This window comes from Chelonia mydas, chromosome 8 (genome assembly GCF_015237465.2).
Source record: "Chelonia mydas isolate rCheMyd1 chromosome 8, rCheMyd1.pri.v2, whole genome shotgun sequence".
Classification (NCBI taxonomy): domain Eukaryota; kingdom Metazoa; phylum Chordata; order Testudines; family Cheloniidae; genus Chelonia; species Chelonia mydas.
Genome location: NC_057854.1, coordinates 85,011,193 through 85,033,014, shown reverse-complemented (window position 1 = coordinate 85,033,014; position 21,822 = coordinate 85,011,193).

Below are 21,822 nucleotides of genomic sequence, written 5' to 3'. Positions count from 1 at the left end.
GCATTGAGAGGCTGTCAGGAGAAGGATCAGAGAAGGAATTTGCTTTCTTAGTACAGCAGGTTGGGAATTTTCTGTCACAATGATTTTCCAACAGAAAATGCAGCTTTAGCAAAACTCAAAATTTTCCATGGAAACATCTTGATTTTGTAGAAAATGTTTGATTTGCGGTTGAGAAAAATTGAAATGAATTATTTAATTTCAGGTTTGTTTGACCTGAATCAGAAGATTTCATTTGGTTGAACTGCCTGGAAACATTTTGTTTCAATTTAGTTCAATAAAACAAGAAACTGCACATTCCTATCATTCCTGATCCATAAAGGAGAATGAGGGGCATATGGCGCTCAAACTACAGTGCCCATGAGGCAATGCACCACAATGGGAAAATGAAGTTAATATTGAACTGACTTGAAAGAAAGCGTTTTGGGTCATTTCAACAAACCCAAATGAACCATTTACATTTGAGAATGAAATGAAACATTTTGACACTCAACTATGTTTAAATGAAACTTTTTAAAATGTCCAAAATTAAGATGTTTGGAACTGCTCTTCTCTGAAAGGTTGTGAAATTTCAGCATTTTGCCCAATTTGGAATGAAAAAAAATGCTGAACGACTGGAATTTCCTACAGGACAGAAATTCTAAATTTTGCTCAGCTCCGCTTTCTAGAGAGTATTATGAGGATAAAACCATTAAAGATTGAGATACACTTAGATATTCTGGTAATGGGGGCTGTATAAGTAACTAAGATAGATAGACGTGTCCGTTGTTTTAAACTATCTGATTCTGGGCCTGATTCTGCTCTCATTTAAACTAATATGAGTCAGGAGCAAAGCTGGATGGAAATGTTTAATAAAATAAATAAAAGGAAAACATTGTCCTTCAGTTTTTTGTGTCATTTTCCTACCACGCCCCATCTCTTCCCCCCGAGCTCTAGTCATTAGAAAGTCAGTGGAGTTGCACTGGTATAAAAAAAATAAGGGAGATCACTATCAGTGTCCTTGTTTCTGCAAAATGAGGATGGAAATATTACAAGGACAGGATTTCTAATAAGATTCCTGGACCTTACATCTTCTGGTCATTCCAGAACATGGTATATCAGGTACGGTATATCAGGACACAGCTTCTGGACTTGGGCTGAACTAGAAAGCACAGAGGTGTGCAGAAATGAAAATGAAGGAAAGCTACACACACAGTTTCAAACCTCCACAAATGTATCATTCCATTTCAGTTTGAGTCTTTTTGTGAAAGTTCTCATTTTGTATGAGCCAACTGACCCAGTCTTAGTAACAGTACATTGTAAATCATTATGTTGTAAGCTTCCTCCCTTCAGGGTTGTTTTATTGCTGGTTCATTTCTAGCCTCCAGCCAACAATGCTCTCTTCACCCATCTTCTGCTTCATGAAACTCTTGAGGGGTTTCTTGAGTCCTAGAAAAGGTCATGTTGAAGTGGCTTGTTTTTTACTAGTAAGGATCATGTTGGCCTATCCTCCACTTAATGTGCAGACACGAGTCAGGGATTCGATAAGAAAAACTGTAGAAAAACAAAGGACCTATTGGGACAATGTAAAAAGCAAATGTTTTTGATGGAACTGCTCTGGAATATGCCCTGCCTGGTCACAGTCAAGCCCTCTCTGTAATGGTGATGTAGGTCAATGTATCCAAATACTGACTGTAGCCAAATACTTAATACTAACTTCTGCACTTCCTGTCTAGCCGTCTACCTAAAGCAATCTATAAAGCTCTTGTCGCCATGGCTCTAAATATATAACAGTTATTATATACAAAGAAAAAACATTTATTTAGGACCTAGTTTTGCCCCTCTGACTCCCACTGAAGAGTGGCTTACTTAGCAAGTAGCCCCCTTGGGACAGATTGTGACAAGCCCTCATGTGAATGCACTGTGTGTGAAGCAGTAAGAAGAGTTTTGCTCTTGTTCATCCCAGTTCAGGGCCAAGCAGAATTTCAGTCTCTGGACTCAGGGGAGCCCAGAGACTACTTCCCTGGCCCTTGAAGGAAATAGGGGATTATTCCCACTGTTTCTCTACAGGGCTCCTGGCTCAGGAACACAAACCAAGTTAAAATTTATTTTATTGACTCTAAAGTCTTCATTTTTGTTTGAATCCAGGAGCTTAATGGTTGTATATCAATTAATCTCCAGCCTGTTATTCCAAGATAATACTGTGATTCAACTCAAATCACATAAAACAGCACAGAGGACATATTATGGGCTGGACAGTAACCTACCAACCCAGTCTGATAAAGAGGCAGTGTATTGCTGTTATGCCCCAGGATGGAGCAGGGTAGGGTCCAGATTGTGACTCTGCAAATCACAGTCTGGTCTCTGCTTCCCCTGTGCTCCAGGGGTGGAGGGGTGGGGGAGATCTGTGCTACGGAGCCCTTCTGCTGGTGCAGTTTAACTCCAGTGTGCTGGCTGGCATTTTGTGTGGGAAGGCTCCACCCAGTTCCCACCCACCTACATGGGAGGTGGAATAACAGCATGTTGGTGGATACCCTCCACCACCCCACCACCCTGTGCATGCTCTGGTGATACAGGTAGCCCACAAGAGGGAGTTAAGAACCTTACACCTCCTTACTCCCCTGGACAGGTGCACAGGTAGGCTCACGATTGAGACTTACGACTTTATAAGCTTGTGTTCTTACTGACCTTACAGAACTTCTCAAATGCTGTGTCACACTGAGTTCTTAATAAAGAGAGTACACAAACATGCAGCATCACTAAAGGAAGAAAAGTAGCTCTTTAGCTTCACTATGCTGCAACTTCTCAAGCCTATCCTTGCTAACTAGCACACAAAACCAAAATCTGCATTGGAAAAACATTTGCTGGCCCACCTGAAGTAGGAGAAAGTATTTCCTGATGAATGATGCACTCTCCTGTGATTTTGTTGGGGAATAAGTTACCTGCACTCCAGGCATTCATGTCTGAAAAAAAAATCCATCTCTTGTCTTTGTGAGGGTGAGAAGAAAATCCTTGATGGCTAGAAAGAACAGCAAAATTCACAGTAACAACTAAACACAATACACACACACAAAGCTCAATACTCATCAAGCAGCTATTCAACTACAGCAAGATCAAAACAATTGTTCCTGACCCAACTCTATTAGCATTCTAGAAGTGCAGAGCTTATACTATATATGTACTTGGAGGAAGAAAGGACAAGAGGACCTTTAGGTCAATATAAAACATGCAAGAAAGAAGACAAAAGCTAAGCTTAAGTACACTGTCAGGATTGTTGATCTTAATCTGATATTTAGGAACACAACCTAAAAACAACACTGGAACAGGGGTGGCCAATCTGTGGCTCCGGAGCTGCATGTGGCTCTTCAGAAGTTAATATGCGGCTCCTTGTATAGGTGCTGACTCCGGGGCTGGAACTACAGGTGCCAACTTTCCACTGTTCAACCCCAGGCTCCACGCCTTACCCCAAGGCTCCCGCTCCTTCCCCCGCCCTCCCCTGAGCCTGCTGCACCCTTGCTCCTCCCCCCTCCATCCCAGAGCCTCCCGTACACTGCAAAACAGCTGATCGTGGCGGGCAGGAGGCACAGGGAGTGAGGGAGAGGTGCTGATCGGCAAGGCTTCCAGCGGGCAGGAGGTGCTGGGGGTGGCGGGGGAAGGGGAGCTGATAGGGGCTGCTGTGTGGCTCTTTGGCAATGTACATTGGTAAATTCTGACTCCTTCTCAGGCTCAGGTTGGCCACCCCTGCACTGGAGCATTGGTTGTAGCATGGTTGTCTGCAATGCAGGCCATGGTGAGTGCTGCAGCCACCAAACCAAGATCTGCATGTTGGTGGTTTGCTTTCCCAGGATATTTTTATAAACAATAGATGAGGCCTTTTCTATTTAATGGCATCAAACTTTTCATCGGACATTATAAAAAGTTCAGGCCACACTCTCCAGGCTAAGTAGGCAGCTTTGTGTCAGTCTGCTGTCATAAAGCTGCCCTAAAGGCAGCAGGAGTGGCCAGAGAATGAATTCCTATAGTGCAGGGTGATCCGTGGGTGGCACAGAGCACCCCATGTATGGCAGTGCAGTAGCATGACCGGAGAAAATGGGACACAGCTGGAGTGTCCCTAGGCCTGGAGATGCCTGGCTCCTGGAATGGACCATTTGGATCAAGGGCACACAGGGCAGGCCTCAGCATGGGTCTGAGCCAGTAGAGGATTGGGGTGGGGACCACTAAAGAGGCATAAAGCCACCTTTGGCTCCCCATGCTCCCCGCCATCCCTACATACCAGAGCTCAGTGAGACCGGAGGTTGTGGCCCTTTATTTTATTTCTATTTCAAATCTAAAAATATAGCACCAGCTTCTCCTCTCACTTACACGGTGTAAAACTGGTAACACTGGGAGGAGAACCAAGATCACCATGTAGAATCTACACTGATTTCACTCCTCCTCATGCTGGGAGGTTCTTATGTGGATGAGGAACTAATCATGTGAGGGAAGATTCACTTCGGGGTGTAGGCCAGGCAGTCCTGGAGCTCTATTGTTTGGGGACAGGTTTAAATTCTAACCAGGTAAAACAGCAGTAGATATTCGCTGAGTTAGCTCATCCAACTGTCTCCATTACCACCCCACCACCTTCATAGAATCATAGAATATCAGGGTTGGAAGGGACCTCAGGAGGTCATCTAGTCCAACTCCCCGCACAAAGCAGGACCAATCCCCAATGAAATCATCCCAGCCAGAGGCACTCATCCTTGGTCAGAGGCACTCATTTTTTTGGCACTGCTGGCCACCTGTGGTCCCTCTAACAGAGGGATGAGTGCATCTTGTCTCTGGTGCTATAGCCTCCTTCAAGTAGACTTTCTGCTGTTGGGACTTCCCTCCAAAGATGGTGCAAGCCCTGTGGTGAGTCTACCCCACAATGATCCCTGATCAAATGCAAGACTGTCAGGTTCTTGTAGTCTTAAGAAGTGAATGAGTGTGAGGAAATGTAGCAAGACTTTCATTTTTCTTTCCTGAGTTTGTCCTTTGTTAAAGGTTATGAGGGTGAAATGCTTCAGAGTCCAAAATACTGCTGTAACCCTCCACAATGTTATTCCCTTGTTGACTGTATTGGAGGTTTCTCTGTCTTTTTGGAATATGTTCTTTACCTCAGCAGTTTTCTGCAGTCCCATCTCTTCCCTGTATTGCACCCAAATTAAACAGTATGCAGGCCTTGAAGAGGGATAAAGTAGCTTGAAACATCTCTGATTTTGAAAGAGAATGACTTCCTGACAATAGGAGCAGCCTGTCATGAAAGAGGTACAAGATGGATGAGGTAATATCTTTCATTGGACCAACTTCTGTGGATGAGAGAGACAAGTTTTCAAGCCACAAAGGCCTCTTCTTCAGGTCTGGTGGCTTGTCCTCAACACCATTTTTTGACACCTTCACTCCCACCTTGTCTTTTTAATATCCAGGGATCGACACGGCTGAAACTATACTGCATACAACAAGGAAAGAGATAAACAGGTAGGAAGACGGGGCCAAGTAAAATGGAATCTCTTCTGCCACTTGTGAGCCAGTGAGTCTATCTTGAAAAAAAAAAGTGATTTCTTTCACTTGATCTTTAATCCTTAGGAAATTGGAATCTTTAGAGTAATTGCTGATGGAATTTTCCACAAACTGGTGTCTGAAAAACACTACTAGGCATAAATATGAAAACAATTTGGAATTTATTAATGCTGTATATTAAAATAATTCATGGTAGAAAGTGCTGGTTAGAGGCTGGACTCTTTAGATAAATGTCACATACTGAACATTTGCATTAATTTGCTGCACAGATTGTTTTGACATGTCACATCCTGAATAAAATGTAAGAACAGTGTCTCCTGTGGCATTTTAGAGCTATAGACACATGGGCTGGACCTGGAATCCTTACCACCTTGTTTTGTACTTATGAGATTTTTTTACTGGAAACCGCATGAGTTTATCTTTAAACACTACACTGTGCAGATTCCCATAATTTACATTTTTAACTTGGCAGAGGGAGAAGGAACAAAAAATATCTCAGAAGAATTCTAGCAGTATATCTGAATTTCTTCGAGTTTATGAAGTTCAATAAGAATCCAACATTGTTTTATTATGTTTTTCTTTTTTTAATTGCCAAACCATAGAAATTGGAATTTCAGGTCTCTTAACTAAAAACAAAATGAAGCTGTATAGAATAAGGATAGAATAGAATAGAAAGGAATTACAAATAAAAGCGTGCACTCAGGCATTACAGTGAAAGCAGCACTAGGCAGGCATAAAGCCTGCATTCCCAAATATGGAAATATCCCTCACAACAAGAAATAACCACATTTCTCAATGTCAGCCTAACAGACTGCCTCTTGCAGCTGTGTCATTTTGGGGCATTCAGGTTAATCTTGGTCTAGATTGTACAAATCTTGACCCCTATGAGTAGTCCTTCCTAATGGCATTGGGCCAACTGTTGTGTATAGGATTTGAATGTCATACCCCAATTTCTCTCCTTCTCCACTTACTCTAGTATCAGTGACAAAGGGCCCAATCCTGCAATCCCTTAAGCATGTGCTTAACTCTACTTCTGTGGAACTGCGACTGTTTGCAGGGTTGGTGCCATTGTTATGGTTCCCTTTGGAGATGTGATGAAGTAGTTACTGGAGCTGGTTTAGAATGTTTGAATTTTCAAAATGTCTGTGAAATTTGTTTGTAAAAAACTTTCAAAACTATACACAAAATATCGTTGCTGTTTTTCAGCTGGTTTTCAGAGTGATCTAAATTTTTTTGAAAACTTGAGAAAAATGTAACAATTTTTTAAAAATTTGTCTGGATAGTTTCCTCTATATTTTTTTTATCAGCTCTAGTGGTTATCCATCTCTCCACACCCTTACTTGAAACAAAGGATAGGCGCCAACTCCGTGAGTCCTCCAGTCAGCTTCCCCCCGATACCCCACCAGCGCCTCCCGCCCGCTGGCATCCCCACCAATCAGCACCTCCCCCTCCCTCCCAGCGCATGGATCAGCTGTTCCGCAGTGTGCAGGAGGCACTGGGGGAGAGGGAGGAGCTAGGGTGGGGCACACTCGTGGGAGGGGGCAGAATGGGGCAGGAAGAGACAGGGTGAGGGTGGAGTAGGGGCAGAAAGAGACGGGGTGGGAGCTTAGGGGAAGAGGTGGAGTGGGGGCAGGTGGGGGTGGGGTGGCAGCAGGAAAAGGTGGGGTGGGGGTAGGGGTGGGAATGGGGGCTTGGGGAAGGGGTGGAGTGAGGACAGGGCCTGAGGCACAGATGGGGGGTTGAGCACCCCCTAGCACATTAGATGATTTTAGGGGTCTTAATTTTGGGATGCCCAATGTGAGCTACCCTAAAAGAGTCTGATTTTCTGAGCAGCTCTTGGCCATCAATTGGATACATTCATCTCTGAAAGTCAGGCTCCTTTGGAGTGTCTCAAACTGGAAATTTAGGCCTGCATTTCTTGATGTATAAGCAAGGTTCCTAAACCTGCAAACACTCATACTTTGCCTCAGGTTTTAATAAGGCTAATGAAGAGCTAAGGGACAGTGGCAAGGTGGCCAATGGGAACAAGGATAAGGAGGTAGAAATTACCACATCCAGGGTGGAGGTCAAACTCAAACAGCTTAATGGGACTAAAACTGGGGTGGGGGGGCAGGATAATCTCCATCCAAGAATATTAAAGGAATTGGCACATGAAATTAGAAGTCCAATAGTAAGGATTTTTAATAAATCTGTAAACTTTGGAGTTGTACTCTATGACTGCAGAATTGCAAATATAGTCCCTATTTTTATGAAAGGGGAAAAAAATGATCTGGGAAACTACAGGCCTGTTAGTTTGACCTCAACTGCATGCAAGGTCTTGGAAGAAATTGTGAAAGAGAAAGTAGTTAAGGACATAGAGGTTAACGGTAATTGGGATAAAATACAACACGGTTTTACAAAAGGGAGATCATGCCAGACCAACTGATCGCCTTTGAGAACATAACAGATTATTTGGACAAAGGAAATGCAGTAGATCTAATCTACCTGGATTTCAGTAAGGCATTTGATACAGTTCCACATGGGAAATTATTAGTTAAACTGGAGAAAATAGAGATGAATATGAGAATTGAAAGGTGGATAAGGAACTGTTAAAGGGGAGACTACAATGGGTCATACTGAAAGCTGAACTGTCCGGCTGGAGGGAGGTTACTAGTGGAGTTCCTCAGGGATTGGTCTTGAGACCAATCTTATTTAACATTTTTATTACTGACCTTGGCACAAAAAATGGGAGCGTGCTAATAAAATTTGTAGATGACACAAAGTTGGGAGGTATTGTCAATATGGAGGAGGACCAGAATATCATACAAGAAGATCTGGATGACCTTGTGAACAGGAGTAATAGAAATGGGATGACATTTAATAGTACAAAGTGTAAGATCATACATTTAGGGACTAACTAAGCTGGGGACTTAGCAGCTGGATGTGACAGAGGAGGAGAAAAATCTGGGTGTATTGGTTGATCACAGGATGACTATGAGCCACCAATGTGATGTGGCCATGAAAAAGGCTAATGCAGTCCTAGGATGCATCAGGCAAGGTATTTCCAGTAGAAACAGGGAAGTGTTAGTACCATTATACAAGGCACTGGCGAGACCTCATCTGGAATGCTAGGATTTTGGTATCCCATGTTTAAGAAAGATGAATTCAAATTGGAACAGGGGCAGAGAAGGTCTATTAGGATGATCCGAGGAATGGAAAACCTACCTATGAGACGAGACTCAAAGAGCTTGGCTTGTTTAAACAAACCAAAAGAAGGCTGAGGAGCGATATGATGGCTGTCTATAAATACATCAGAGGGATAAATACCAGAGAGGGAGAGGAGTTATTTCAGTTAAGCATGAATGTTGACACAAGAACAAATGGATATAAACAAGTTTAGGTCTGAAATTGGCCAAAGGTTTCTAACCATCAAAGGACCGAAGTTCTGGAACAGCCTTTCAAGGGGAGCAATGGAGGCAAAAAACCTAACTGAGCTTGATAAATTTATAGAGGGGATGGTCTGATAAGATTGCCCACAATGGCATGTGGCTCATCTGCAACTGCTAGTAGGAAAAATCCCCAATGGCTGGAGATGGGACACTAGATGGGGAGGGCTCTGAGTTTCTACAGAGAATTCTTTTCCAGGTGTCTGCTGGTGAGGCTTACCAATGTGCTCAGAGTCTAAGTGATCGCCATATTGGGGTCAAAAGACCCTGCGGGTGGGGTGGGGTGGGGAGTGTGGGGGGGTTGCCTTTTCCTGCAGCATGGGGCGCAGGTCACTTGCAGGTTTAAACTAGTGTAAATGGTGGATTCTCTGTAACTTAAAGTCTTTAAATCATGATTTGAGGACTTCAGTAACTCAGCAACAGTTTAGGGGCCTATTACAGGAATGGGTGGGTGAGGTTCTGTGGCCTGTAATGTGCAGGAGGTCAGACTAGATGATCATGATGGTCCCTACTGACCTTAAAGTCTATGAGCGCTAAAGGTAAGCATGTGCCTAAGAGTTTGCAGCACCAGGGCCAAATAGAATCAATCATACAAGAGGGGTGCTCCTCTCACATTGCCTTTGAATAGCTTTTTGTTTCTTTTCCTGTGTCAGAGCTACATTCTGCTGTCACTTATACTAGTTTAAATTAAGAGTAACTCCACGAAAGTCAGGTGTAAATCCGGAGTAAGTGAGAGTAGAATTTGGCACTCTATTTACAAGAATTCACATTTAATAAAAGTTTCTTTCTCCAATTCCATTGACTAAAAAGGATGAGATCTGTAAGTTTAGGTAGTTCCCATAAAGCCTTAAAAGCCCCTGGATTGTCCTCCACACCTTTTTGGACACCTTCATTTCTAAACAATGAGAAATAATTCTTGTTCCTATGCTGCCTAATTCCTATATAAATTTATAGAACACAAAATTAAATTCATATTAGGCAGGGAAAGAACCAAATGTTTGTGTTATTTCGTCTTTTCCCCTGCAGCTCAATATTTTTCCTAAGTTTTCTCTCCAGCAGAACCGGCTCTAGGCACCACCAAAGCAAGAACATGCTTGGGTCGGCACAATTGCAGGGGCGGCATTCCGGCCACCCTTTTTTTTTTTTTGGCTTGGGTAGTTGCGCTCTTGGAGCTTGGGGTAGCAAAAAACCTAAAGCCGGCCCTGCTCTCCAGTCCACTTCTAAATGATTCAGGTGACAGGGGTGGGGGAAGGGAGGTGGTGCAGTTTTAGAGCTGATGTAGTTTCCTTGAACTGCTGCTGTAGCAGGGAGTGTATACTCCATACTAGGAACTAGGTACCCCAGCTAAGGAAGTACAACGTTCAACATGCCGCTCTGTGGGTGCATTGAAAGGAATGTAATCATTCAAGGGGAGGCTTAAAACCATCTAAGAGACAAGCAGCAGGGTAGATTGCAAAGGGTTAATTAAGTGCATAGTGGGAGGGCTCTTTACCCTCTCTCTTTTTGTGGTTAATGGCAATTTCACACTCTAATTGGACAAGTTAGAAGTTCCAGGGAGTTACAAGTGGAACAGGTGAAAATGTAACTGATGATAACTGAAAGTTAATTATATTCCTTCTAGAAGTAGCCATCAGGTATTCTGAAACACATAAAAGAAGAACCTGGACAGCAACATGCATCTTAATGAGAATCTTGGCAAGAGTCTGATCATTTTGGCTACCCTTTAAAATCTCGGCAAACGCTCTCGGTTTGTTGGATTATATTTTTTCACTTCACCTACAAGCTTTTCAACTTCACCTAAAAGAAAGCCAGATGCTCATGATTTGGTTGCAAGAAATCCTTTTGATTTGGGTTTGCTGTGGGTTTTTCCTCCTGATGGCTAAATGGAAACTCTGTATGTGGAGTAGCTACTGATTCAGGCCCTCAGAGTGAAAACAAAAGCCCTGTGATTTACTGCTCCAAACTGTACGTTTGATGAAAGCCGTCATGAGATGAGCTAATGTGCACCCTTATTGCTTAAATAGGAAATATAAACACCTCCAAATGAGAAAGGAGCACTTTGTTCTCCTGCATTACAAATGTTAAGTGATTCAATAAAACAGAGAACCATAGCTGAGTACACACCATACATCTGTGTAAAATGGGTGGCTTTGTTTATACATCCTGTTTAATATCTACATTGCATTTGCACTGAGGCATTAAAAAGAAATAATGTGAGCAGCACAACTGAAAGCATCAATCTCTTCCTTCTGTTCTTTGCTTCCATAAGGGCAACTTTAAGGCCAGGCTCAGACAGTGAATTGGATGAAAAGGAGGCAATGTGGGAGTTAGTTACTCTTCCCTCCACCGACTCATTGCTATCACACCCCTGGCTCCTCCCCATGTACTTTCCTTTCTGATTTCACAGTGTGGCTCTCCCTTTTTCTCTCTTCTCAATCTCATCCTTGAGGACTTCAGTTTCCATGTCAGGTCCCCCTCTAACCATTAGCTGCCCAAATCCTTGGCCTCATCTCCTGTGGTCTTCAACGTTAGCTCTATCCTCTCACTTACAAACATGGCCACTCAACCTTGTTTTCACTAAAAACTATCCCTTCTGTTTTCTCTCTGAATTCCCTCTCTCCTGCACCACCTAGTCTCATTCAGCATCTTGTCAGTGAGGTTCCTACCCCAGGAACCTCTGGGCTAGGCCCCAGTAGTCACCTGGGCCTCTGTTCTGCGGCATTCAGGTGTTCCACCACACCAGTCCAGTCATAAGAAACTCAGCCCTCCAGCTGAGCCCCGGATAGCCCCAGAATGGGGTGGGCTCTCAATAAACACAAACACCAATGAAATGTCCCACAGGTGTGGTAAAGCTCTCTTCCTTCAGAGGAACTTCTGGTAAGCTGTGGCTCCAGCTAGGCTCACTGGCTAATGTAAAATAATAGTGCCCTTTCAAGTGGATGAGCATCAGGCCCTCCCTTCCTTCAGGGAGGGGCCCTTAGGCAGCAGTCATCTGAGGAGTTCTTGCCTTTAGCCAGCTTTGCTTCAAGAACTGAGGACTGGAAACCTACTCTATTCTCTGATCTGCCACCAACTGTGCTGGGATTATCCCATTTAAGATCCTCAGGCCAAGTCCGATGTCTCTCACAGGTGTGGTACATTATCTTATTAACCCTGTGTTGCCTGGTGTGGGGTTTCTACCCCATCACGTGCCCACTAACTCCATCCCCTTCTGCAACCTCCAGTCTGTCAACGTACATGAGATCTCTTCCACTTCAGCTCTCTCATTGCTCCTCTCAGCTCTCTCATTCCTCACTTCAGTAATTTACTTCCTCCATTCCATGCTCTTCTCTGTACCCTTGACTCTCTCTCACCATTAAGTCTGTCCTATTAACCCCAGCCCTGACTTACTCCCTATATCTGCTTCCTCCACTCCTGTCCTGTTGCTGCTTCCCATAATCTTGAAACATTGCAGGTGTGTTCTGTCCTACTTCAGCTCTGCCGTCGCTCTGGCCAAACCGCAATGCCATTCTCCTCTCACTGAGTGCAATGCCCGCAGTCCCTGTCACTTATTTTTAACCATTGACTCTTCCTTAATCTCTCTCCCCTTACTTTCTCTTGGCACAGCGTCTTTAAGATGTTTTCAGAGAGGAAATCGAATGAGAGGCCAGTGTCAGGGGCTGGATACCACAGGGAAACGATTCAAAGAGACTCAGGGATTATATGCACCTATTGATAATCTGCAAAGTGAAGTTAAGGCTGGCATAGCCCAAAGGAAAGTGCTTGAGTGGCTGAAAGGCTGGTGTTGTTAGGGAGCTGACGCCCAGCTACCACAAGAAAGACTCCCACTCGATGGAGGCAGGGGATAAGAAGGTGACTCACAGTCCTGGGTGCCTTGAGAACTGTTATATCCACCAAGATCTTCTGTGTCTCACATCCTCACCCCCCTCCTTATCCCCCTGCCTGCCAAACACCATGTCCTCCTTCTTTCCTGTTACTTTGAGCTCTACTCTCTTCTCCCCACCTCTAACCCCCCCCACCCATCCCTTCCTGCTTCCTTACTTCCATTGTCCTGGTGTTTGCCCTTCCCTTACCACCTCTCATTGGCCTCTGGTTCCTCCCTCACCCTATGTAAGCATGTCCTGGTTTCTCCTATGTTTTATCCCACTTGTTTTTCCAATGACAATCCCATTTCTCTTTCCCTTAATCTCAAAAATTACTGAATGCACAGTTTACAACTGATTAATTGATCTTCCTTCCTCCAACTCTGTCTTGGAATCATTCAAATGTGGTTTTCAACATTTACACTAAACTGAAACCACCCTGCCTAGGGTCTGCCTAGGATCTCTTCATGGATAAATCACAGGGCTTCTATCCATCCTCATCTTCCCTGGCCTCGCCGTTCCTTTTGTTATTGTTGATCATTTTCTCCTTCTTGACCTCTTATATTCACTGGGCTTTTGAGATACTGTTCTCTCCTGCTTCTCCTCCTACTTCTCCCACTTTTCTCTTACCTCTCTGACCATTCTTTCAGTATCTCTTTCAGTGGATTCTCCTCCTCTCCTCTCCCACTCTCTGTGGGGCTTCCTCACAGCTCTGTCCTTGACCTTTTGCTCTTTTCACTGTGCATCCTGTTTTTAGGTGGTCTCATCATCTCACCTTGTGTCAGCGATCATCTGTGTGCTTATGACTCACATACCTCTTTCTCCACCACTGAACTGTCTCATTCTAGCTCCTGTTGCTTCTCACCCTCTCTCTCTGTCAGCTCCTCCTGGATGTCTTATCATAAACTAAACATGGCCCAAACTCAGCTCCTCATCATTCCTGCCAAAACTCCTCCTCTTCTCTCCCTTTCTAGCACTGTTGACAGCACCACCATCTTCCCCATCACCGAACCCAGCAGTCTATGAGTTATTTTGACTCCTCCTTTTCTGTTACACTTTTCCAAATTCTGACACTTTTCTCTCCTCAGAAGGCAATCTCATGACTGTCTCCCACAGTGCCTGTACAAATTCTCCTGAATTCTCCTTCAGCTGAAACTGGGGCTTTTATGGTTCCCTTCATGCCACTCTGGTCCTTTTATCTGGTGTAAAGGATCTGAAAGTGGAGATAAAGATCTCATCCCATGTCTTTGGTAAATTGTGTATGAACAATGGTTTAAGATTACTGGATGAGTAAAGGTAGTATATGAAAAGCAGAGCATAATACATCACTGGCCTCAGTATGCACAGGAAAGCTGCTGCCAGAGTTTTATTTAATATTCACTACACTGATTCCTAAAACTTCCACAAATATTTTTAACATGTCTATGTATTGTGGGAGGATTTGGCAGGGCCCACTATCAAGCTCCAGATAGTGCTTGACTCTAGCCCAGCTGCACTGAGTCAGAAGGGAAGAATGCAAGGAGCCATCACTCCTTGGTGATCTAAATGAAAGAACTAGGTGAATGCTGCTCTGGGCTAGTATCTCAATGTGCACGGGCCAGTTCCAAAGGGGCAAGGACATGATCCTACCATCCATGCCAGTCAGGGAAGGAAGAAGCATGCAGCACCCTGGCATGAGGTAGTTCAGTGGATGCGCTTCACCTGCACAACCAGGGAGCTTCCAGAGGCTTTGAGCACAATGTGGTCCACAGGACTACCAAAGTGGGCCTGGGCATCTGTGGTATGATCTAGCCCTAAATAATGGGTTACTAATCACCAGGCGCTGTGTCTGGGTTCCAAGGGAGCATTTCATCCCTCTCACTCAGGGGAGGCAGAGGTTGTGCTGAAGATCTGGAGGTAACATTAATAAATATGTGGTTGAGATTTGTGTCTCTCTTATTAAGGGCAATAGCTGTAGTTTCAGTGGAAATAAACCTGCAAGAGCAATGGAAGATTTTTATTTTGCGTATTGCACCAGTTGCGGTTGTGTTCCTCCCAATTGCTGATGAAGTTATGTCGAATAGTAACGCAAAGGAAAGCTGCAGATTTTGCTTTCCAAGTAATGCTGTGAAAGTGGTTTAATAGCATTCAGACAGAGAGGGTGTGGCAGCTTGCCAATGTTAAGCCTAAGTAAACGGCAATAGAAATGGAAATGATTGTTACTGGCTGAACTTGTGCCCCGGGATTAAACGGAAATCTTGCTGGCACCATGCTGGGAATATTGAAGGGAATTGTAATTCTGTTGGCTTGGCCTAGCAGTAGCACTAGCAGTTCCATTCATATAATAAGGAGCAGAACAGGATCTCCTCAAAAAATTATGAACAAATGAGTAGAAACTGCCTAACACCTCAATAGTAAATAATACGAACAGTGAAATTGCTTGATATCGTGAAGGCTGCCGTTATGAAATTACTGAACCAGAATAATAGCAACATTGTTCCAATTCCCTTCACTGCTCCTGTGGATTAACTGACTTTACATTATTTCCCAGTGATACATTCTGTATTATTTATTGCTGTAATCAGTAAGATTCCAATGCCATAAATAACTTTTCTCACGCTATACGTGACTTTGTTTTATGGATCCACATTAATGTATTAAATTAGATTTCATAGGAGATAGCTATGGCTACAGTCCTTTCAGAGAGCACATTTATAAAAGGACAGCTGTTTGGCGGACCTTGTGTCTGAACTTTGGTCCTCCACCTAGAAAAATACTTTTATATGGAAGCTGGAAATGGACAAGAAAAGTAGATAAATTGCGGCTACGCCACAAGTGGACCTTACTTTAGCAATGCATTTTCTTTCCAAATGCTTCTTCCGTTAAGGACCTGTTTGGTGACACTTATTCCTGCAAGTAGGTCCACTGACTTCAGCTGAACAGTTTGCATGAGTGCTCACTAAAGTTGCACAGTTGGGCACACCTTCAGGAAAGCAGATATGAGTGAACAATGTGGAGAGGACCATTCTTCTGAGGAACTCATGCAGACTTCTCAATATGCCACAGGTCTGATTCCTTAAAGGTCAAATCTGCTTTGAATCCTGATCTACCAGAGAAGACGTCTTCCAAACTTGAATGCCTAAAGTTAGGTGCCTACCTGGGCTGGGAGACTGGAGGTCTGTGTTCTGTTCCCAGCTGTGCCACCGATTTACTTCATGGGTGTGAGCAGGTCACGCCACTTCTCAGCATCTCAGTTGCTCCATTTTGAAAGTGGAAATAATACTTACGCTCCTGGGGTGCTGGGAAGCTTAATTCATTAGTGCTTGCAAATAGTTTTGAGATCCTAGGGCAGAAGGAACTATAACAATGCAGAGTTGTTATTGTGGATTATTTACCAAAAATAATGCAATTTTCAAATGTGTTTTGTACTATCAGGTTCAGAATGAGGTATGGCGTACAAGCACCCCTGAGGGGGCTCCCTTGTTCTCGGAGGTTCAGCTTTCATTTTATTAAGTTGTTATGGTTTGGGCTCCATACAGGGGTAACTATGTGAAATTTAATGCCTGTGTTGTACAGAAGTCAAACTAGATGATCTAATAGTCTTTTTTTACCTTAAACTATATGAATCTATGAATGGTTGCAAGGAACGTCTCAAAAATGTGAGCTAAGTGTAATTTATGGGGAGATGTCTATGGGCTTGTCTTCACTAACTTTTGTGAATTGATTGCCAGTTAACACATTTGTATGGGCTAGTGTGGGGACTCCCTACACATTTCATGCAAGCTACAAACTTTTATTCTTCACCCTTGGTTGAGCCATAGGGCAAAGAACAAACACGTGTAGTCTGTGTGAAATCTGTGGGGAAGGTCCACACCAACCCTTGCAAACATGTTAACTACCTGGAATTAATTGGCAATCAATTAACTCAAGGTGTAAAAGTCTACTGAAGACATATCCTTTGTCTTCACTGCACAGGTAACATGGGCTGTTGACCTGGGTTCGGAGGTGCGTTAAGCCTGTTTACCCATTGGGGATGGGGGTTTACAACCCTGGCTCTGGTTTAACTTGGGCTGGAATCTGTCCATTTTGGGTGGCGATGTAGGCTAAATCACTTGAGTGCTAATAATCCTCCAATACTTTCCCACAATTTTCCCTGAGGACAGAGACGTTTTCCTGCAATTGACACAGCTGTTTGGGAAAGAATCCTAGAGCATCTCTCAGCACACAGAGTCATGTGATGTGTCCCCAAACACATGGGTGACTGCAGTAACTTTGCTGTGGGGACAGTCACTCATGAAACAATAGGTCTGGGAGGCGTGAACTGCCCCATTTAATCTCACTGAGGTGAGGCTAATCTAAAAGTCAACATCGGAAACTTTTCATTCCTAATGTAAGAGCACAGAGGGAGGGCCCAGATCTGCACAATTTACTGAGGGTGATGTCTCATTTTGGTGCCACCAAGTGGGCACCATTTCGGAGACATCATCACTTCCCCTCCAATCAAGGAGCCACGTCAATGTCTCCTCACCCACTTTCCAATTCCACCACAATTTACAATCTTCTGTTGCGGGGGGGAGGGGAGGATGAAAATGAATGACGTGCATAACATATACGTATTCATACTCAACAAAAACTGTCACCCCGCACCCCCTTTCTTTTTTCTCCTGGAAATCTGAGCAGTGTGAACATTTTTAAATGGCTGTTCTAAAGCCCTTCTGCAGTGTGAAGGGAAAAGGCATTTTTTCGTTCCGGTGTGAAGCTGTATAATATTGTGGTAGGCCTGCTTGCCCTCTAGTACTCTCCCAGAGTGTGTCAGTCTATGAAAATATAGAGCACTTCAGAAAAAAGAACTTGTCTGGAAATGACAATGTCAGGCATTAGACAGTAGATGGGAATCATCAGTATCTTCAACCCTGCAGCATCTAAAAAGATATAATGATCCACGGACACTGCAAGCTTGCACTTTATGCCTATTGTGTTGATAGTAGGTTTCTGGGCTACACCAGAATTACAGAAAGTTACTGCCATTACAATGTCTTAGGAAACCCAGTTGTCTAATAAAGACAAAAGGATTTTTTTAAGTGTAGGCAGTGATGTCTGCTTCAAGCTCAGATTCCAAAGAAAAATGAGCCCTCTCAGATAGGCAAGGGAAGCATAAGATATTCGCAGATATTTCTTTTCGGGGAATAAAAAGGAAGCTCCTATACTAGTAAGATCTGTCAGCACCAGTCCTGAAGGCAGCATTCACCACAGATAAATCCCACACTGGACTTTTGTGACTATCACTGGAGAAAAGCATTAGCTAACCCAGCCTGTATTTGTTCAAACAAGTCAAATACCCTTAAAAGCCCCCTAACTGGCCTCCCCAGGTAGAGATAGCAGGAAAAGACCTGTTCGATAGGCTGTCCCTTAGAAAGCCCTGCAGGGGAATCTCGTGGTCAGTAATAGTGCCTAATTGCTTTGGCCTGCCCAAGCCCGTCACTGGCCAGTCCCAATTAGCAGCTGCCTGACTGATAGTCATGGGTCCAATCAGGGGATGTGACCTGGCCCAGAACCACCCCCACACTCTGAAGGCATCGACAGTGGGACCCAGCCCCCCTGGGACCCTGCAATTCTTCCCAGTTAGCAAATTATATTTTTCTGCAGTTGTGGCAAAAATAACAGAGCTTCTCCAAGAGGGCTTCGGTCAGGACCCAGAGCTAGGAAGCCACAGAGAGTATTTCTGCACTGCAGCTGGGATCAAGCCTCCCAGCCCAGACAGACAGACAGACTTGTGCTAGTAGGCTTGAGCTAGCATGCTAAAAAGCGCAGCGTGGAGGAGTGGCACTGGCAGGGGCTCAGGCTAGCCACCCAATCTCAGACCCAGTGGATCAGGTGGGTCCTAGCTCGGGTGACTAGCCTGAGCTTCCACTGGTGCCTCAACGTGCTTGTGTGCTCATGAGAGTGCGTGCCAGGCAGGGAAGCTCGCTCCCAGCTGCAGCATAGACATACCCTGGTGTCTGACTGAGCCAGCATCAGCATGCCTGGGATCATGTTACATTGCTGAGGGGTCCACAAACCACAGTTAGCTCTGTGGGGCAGGCCCATGAAGAGCTGGCCTGGCAAAGCTTGGCTACCATTTGGGGCATCAGGCATCACCACTGACTCACTTGGAAGAAGGTCAAAGAATACTGTGGCCTGGACTTTGTATTTACACCACCGGAAGTCTGTCTCCCTCCCTGGCCAGCACCCTTTAGGCACCTGTAGCTGGGAGGATGCTGTTTTGTTTCTGAATGCAGAGCACCTAACCAAACCAGAACTCCAAGTGGAGAAGTGACAGGAAAAGCTTCAGGTCAAATGCCCATTTGAATCACTATCTTCCAGAAGCAAAAGGCAAATGATGGCATCTGGCAGCTAAACTCTCCATATTTTGGAGGCATATATGACCATCAATTAACTTCTAAATTATGAACCAAAATCTGCCATATGTATTCAAACTATTATCTTTCAGTTAGTAGCCCACTAACCTCCCCAGACCATCTGAACACATCATCACAGCATATTTCCCTCCTTTGTAAGTATCCCTGGAGAGAGAATGAATGAAATATTTTACATGTATTAGTGAAGACTGTTATCAGAAAGGAAGGAAAATATGATTTTAAAAGTTTTTTTTGTCCATTTTTATTGCCACAGGAATTAACGATAAACAAATTCCTTGTCTCTTTTTTAACAAACACAATCCTCATGCTCAAAGTTAAGGTTTCTATGAGGAGCACAAATGTCTAAACGTGGAGAAAAAAGGAGGTGTGTATTAAGGTATTCTTTAATCTGATGGAAATTTCCATTTTGTAAAGCAGCAGTCCGTGCTTCATATGCATTAATTAATTAAAACTGACTCCTAAGCTTATCTTTACAAAGTTAGGACCATAAAATTTCTCCCTTTTAATGTTTCTTTTAATTGGTCTTTCATTGAAAGCACAGAAACACCAGCCAAATCAATTAGCTACCTCAGATATAAAACTTATTACTGACACTGTAAAAACTGGAATTTTTTCACATACAGCAAAGAGGCACCTTAAAAATGCAAGCGAGTGGGCAGGTACAAACAACCAAAATCAGTTCAGCAGTGACGCACTGTTTAGCGTTTTATTGATAACTACAAAGTCTGGTTAGAGCGACAGTGATCAGAATAGAAACCCTGTGATTAAAATTCAATTTGTTTTTCCTTACTGTTATGGAGATGACTCTATTCAGCAGATAAGGGTGAATACTCTCTGGGAACAACAAACAGGGTTAAATAAAGACATTATCTGAGTCAGATCCAGAAATATAGACCTTGTACTTAGTCCTGAAATCAGAAAGCCCAACATCACAAATTAGCATAGTTAAAAGAGTAAAATAAATCTAGCAATTGGAAAGCTGGTATGTTTCAGCTAAGTAGTTTTGTCATTGTTGATTGAGACCAGACATTTTTGTTCTCGATTCATTAATTTGAAGACAGAATGGAATTAATTCTTGGGAATCCTGTAATATTATTGCTTGAGATATTGTAAGGTTTGGTACTCAGTGCAATTCTTTCCCCCAACATTTAAGAGTAATGTACAGTTTAATTGTATAACATACAAATACAAACTGTACTATAGAAATAAGCATAATGGTGCTTTTATACTTGTAGGCATCTTTGTTGTCTTTTCAGATTGCAAATCATTCAATACTAGAGGGTCTCGTGCTTTTGAGGCAAGGTAAGTTGAATCACAGTAGGCACAGGTCAACAGGAGAGCTAAGTGAGTACGTTTTCAAAAGTGATGTGCCAAGTTATAACTATAGAATTCCCATTAAAATCAATGGAAATGAAATGACTAACACTCTGTGCACTGCTTTGAAAAATTTATCCCTGCCATTTTTTCCACCTACGTATAAAGGCAGATCGCTGTTGGGGCTTGGCTCATGCAAGGTACTGAGCACACTAAATGGCCTCAACTTTCGTTGCCTTCAGTTGTGGGTCTGATTCAACAAGGCAACTAAACATGTTCCAAAGTTTAAGCTACTGCGTAGTCCTGTTGAAGACTGGTTAAGGCTAAAGTTAGGCATGTGCTTAAATACTTTGCTGAACTGGGGCCTTAGTGCCTTCCAGGGTAGGATTCGTGGTGGCCTGGAATTAGACATCTAAGGAAGTGCCCTAATTTTCAAAGGTGCTGAGCGCCTACTGCTCCCATTAACTTCATTGGTAGTTGTGGGGTTTGCTTGGGATTGCTGAACAGCAGGCCACTTCCATCTAGAGGCTTAAATGTGGATTTGGAAGGCTAACATTAAGCACCCAAGTTTGAACATTTTTGGCCTCCACCTCCCATTCCCACCCTCACTCCCTGTTCCCCGGCACTCAGGAACCCCTGGTCCACCATTGCTCCTTATGGCCTGATGACCCAGGTGTGAGGGGAAAACCCTTCCCACAAAACTCACCGCCAATCAGATAGTCCCCTTGTTACCAAAGGATCCAACATTGCCCCCCTTAGTCCATAGCTGGTATAGCATCTCCTCCTGTGGCTTGAGGGTGTTCTTTCTTTGGCTGGGGCAGGGCTTGTGCTCAGGGCCCCACATGGCGTCATTTGTCCAGTAGAGCTCTGGGTCCCTGGGCACCCCTGTGCTCACCCCCTACAAACACTACTGCAATGATATTGGCACAAAATATGCCTTGTGTGGCACCCTTTGAAAACTGAGTACACATTGGTCAGTAATATCATTGTGAAATGTATGACAACGCTGTGTGTGTAATTGCTGATATTCTACTTTACAGTCTGTGTCTAAAACATGTTTAAACCAGGCACATTTCGGTGTGGGGGTAGAGGGAGGGGACGTGTTGATAAACAGCTTATCTCCAGACAAGTGAAAGAGGCCAACTCTTAAATCAGGTGTGGGCAAATTCAGTGGGCTATTCACTGGTATCGGAGGTTGCAGGAAGAGAACATTTATAATGTAAAATTGCAGAAGGAAGCATCACATAGTTGCTCATCAGGGAACACTTAAAGCAAGATGAAGTCACCTCACCCCCTCCCCTCTGGAGG